This window comes from Paramormyrops kingsleyae, chromosome 19 (genome assembly GCF_048594095.1).
Source record: "Paramormyrops kingsleyae isolate MSU_618 chromosome 19, PKINGS_0.4, whole genome shotgun sequence".
In the NCBI taxonomy this organism is placed as follows: Eukaryota; Metazoa; Chordata; class Actinopteri; order Osteoglossiformes; family Mormyridae; genus Paramormyrops; species Paramormyrops kingsleyae.
In genome coordinates this window covers 4,132,919-4,136,402 of record NC_132815.1, presented here as the reverse complement: position 1 = coordinate 4,136,402, position 3,484 = coordinate 4,132,919, and positions in this window count along the sequence as shown.

The following is a 3,484-nucleotide window of genomic DNA, read 5'->3' as shown; positions in this document are numbered from 1 at the left end:
CATAAAACAAACTGTATGTGCTGCCCCCCCCTGCCCCCCGATGGACCCCGCCCCCCGCTCGCCAGACCTCGCCCGGATCCTAAATAGCATGCAGATGGAAAGTCAGGAGAGAGAGCGAGAGAGAACAGGGGAGAGACATGCAGCAAAACTGCGGCCCTTTACAACACAAACATTCATGCTTTTTGGTTTATCGATACTTTGTTGGCATTTGTAATAGGATTAAGGATTACCGTATGTTGTTAATATGTAGTTGTTTTTTTTATAAAAGAAAAAAAAATCCCATGCTTTGCCAAATGCTTAATTATCATGCTCAGACAGCACAAGAAGTGAGCTGAAAGAAAGGTTGTTAGCAGAGGCCAGCTGGAGAGAGGACAAAAAAGCAGGGGAACAACAGGGACAGAGAGAGGACAAAAACGCAAGGGGACGACAGGGACAGAGAGGGGACAAAAAAGCAAGGGAACGACAGGGACGGAGAGAGGACAAAAAACAAGGGAACAACAAGGATGGAGAGAGGACAAAAAAGCAGGGGAATGACGGATGGAGAGAGGACAAAAAAGCAAGGGAATGACAGGGACAGAGAGAGGACAAAAAAGCAAGGGAACGACAGGGACAGAGAGAGGACAAAAAACAAGGGAACAACAAGGATGGAGAGAGGACAAAAAAGCAGGGGAACGACGGATGGAGAGAGGACAAAAAAGCAAGGGAACGACAGGGACAGAGAGAAGACAAAAAAGCAAGGGGACGACAGGGATGGAGAGAGGACAAAAAAGCAAGGGAACGACAGGGATGGAGAGAGGACAAAAAACAAGGGAACAACAAGGATGGAGAGAGGACAAAAAAGCAGGGGAACGACGGATGGAGAGAGGACAAAAAAGCAAGGGAACGACAGGGACAGAGAGAGGACAAAAAAGCAAGGGAACGACAGGGACAGAGAGGGGACAAAAAAGCAAGGGCACGACAGGGATGGAGAGAGGGCCCACACTGGGGTGGCATCTCACAAGAGACCTCACCTTATCTCAACCCCCCCACCCCTTCACCAACATTGAAAGGGCGGGGGGTGTCACTTGGGGTCTGCCCCCCTGGGGGTCTGTAGTGCAGTTGCAGGGGGTTTGATGCCCCCTCTTTGGCTCTAAAAAAACAGCAGGAGATACTTCCATTGGTCAGAGGGACTCCCCCACGGTATTTGCCCCCCCAGTCATCCTTACGTTTCAGTTACATATTTAATGACAGTGGCAGGGGACCCCCGGCAAAGGGGTTGCTGGTTTACGGAAGGCTGACTCCCCCAGGGTAGGAGATCACCCCCCCGGCGGACCTGGAATATCACATCCGCTGCACCAGAGTTTATGAAGGACATGGGTGAGATTTATGGCTGGTCCACAGTAAATCTGTGGGTTAGGGATTTAAGTATTAAATCCCTAAATAAATGATAAAGTAAGCGGTGCCTGCGGAGTGTAGCCCCCGAACTCTGCAACCCGTCCGTACTGCTCTGTGCTGCCCAAGCTGCCCCTTTGTTCGTTTCCTTGGTTCTGGCTGACAAAGAAGGTGCCAAATGTATTAACAGGGTGTCAAAGGCTCAGAATTCGTTTGGAAACGAGAAAGCAAAACATGAGAGAAACGGGGATGCGATTTCAGCTGCTGCTTTCAAGTACTCTGGGGCCAGTGTGTGCCTGTGTGTGTGTGTGTGTGCCTATGTGTGACTATGTTTGTGTTCCTGTGTCTGTTTGTTTGTGTGTGTGTCTGTTTGTTTGTGTACCTGTGTGTGTCTGTGTGTGCCTGTGTGTGTCTATGTGTGCCTGTGTGTGTCTGTCTGTGACTGTGTGTGCCTGTGTTTGTTTGTGTGTGTCTGTATGTGCCTGTGTGTACCTGTGTGTGTCTGTGTGCCTGTGTGTGAACCTTCTCCCCTCGCCCTCTCCCACAGCCCACAGCCATCACTGTACACATCCCTTATCATCCCATCCTTACTTTAACCAGCAAACAAATCATGGTTCCTTTGATTCTTGCTATTATTTCTTTCTACAAAAAAATAGAAGTGAATAACAAATGAATCTAAAAATAAGTCAACCTCCTGATAGTCTCATAATAAAAAACAATAAAACACACAGGCATTAAAGTGAGATACAAATATCACCCATTAATAGATTCTGATTTAAACTCCACTCCTGTCCTCCAGAGAAAAAACAGATGCAATGACTCAGAAAGACAATGCCAGCAGACTGTTTACAGAAACACATCAGTACAGAAATACCAATATCAAGCATTTGCCTTTGTAAATGTAAAGGTCTCTAAGAGAACCTGGTAACAATTTCTATGAATGGCATGTCTAAAAGAATCTATGAACACATTCACAACACATTATAATGCATTCATAAAGCATTAAAACATGGCAATAAATATTTATAGAAAGGCATAACACATTTGTAACCCTGTTCATTATGCATTATGAATGCTTTATGAAGCTCTCATCTATAATGCAGTATAGATACCTTCATAATGTAGTACAAAGCATCCTTAAAACTTACCGACCATTATAATGCATTATAAAGGTATCTATAGTGCATTATACAGGAAAGCTTCATTAGAGATTATGATGTATTATAATCAATGCTATATTGCCTTATGACTGCCAATAGAGGATGCTGTAATGCTTTACTAATTCTTATGCCAACCATTATAATGCATTATGAAGGTATCTATATTGCACTCAGAACTCAATGCTAGACTTTAGTACTTTATATAGTTAAACACTGGCATACGTAGCTAATTGGCACTGCATACCTTGCTAAGAAAAACAATACCTCTGAAGCAAATGGACCCTTGTAAATGAGCAGTGGGGTGTGATTTTGTCAGGAACGGCATCAGTTACGGGATGACATTAGTTACTTTCAGTAAGGCTGTAAAACTGATGAAGGACGTGCTTCAAGACACGGGAGAAGCAACGCAAGCTTGGCACAGCGTATTCACAAACAACTGCCACAGCACTGTCGTCTGTAGGTGTTTCTGCTCCCAGGAAATACAAGGTATGAAATACAAAAACAAACAAACAAACAAACAGACAATGTTTCAAAAATAAACAAACAAGTAAATTGGTGAGGGGCAGTGTGTAGCTCCGTGGGGCAGGATGTTGTACCCTTAATCAAAAGGTCACTGTTTCAAATCCCTTGGCTGGCAAAGTGATGTCATCACTGGGGCCTGCAGTGAGCCCCCCAATCCATAGTCGCTCCAGGGACTAGCTGACCCTGCCTCTTCCAACTGCACATCACTTTGGTTCAAAGTGTGCATTAATTACAGTTTTTCTCAGTCGCTTTGGTGCTTTTCTCACATCAGAATGAAAAGTCTCAAAACCATTAGTGCAACCTCCACAACATTTAGTCATTTGTGCACATCATAGTAGCAATTTCTCCTTCCTCTGAACAAATTGCAAATGCCCTTGGACATGTATCAGTTGCTTTCATACAATTCTCTGCCGTTTTATAACATTATCATT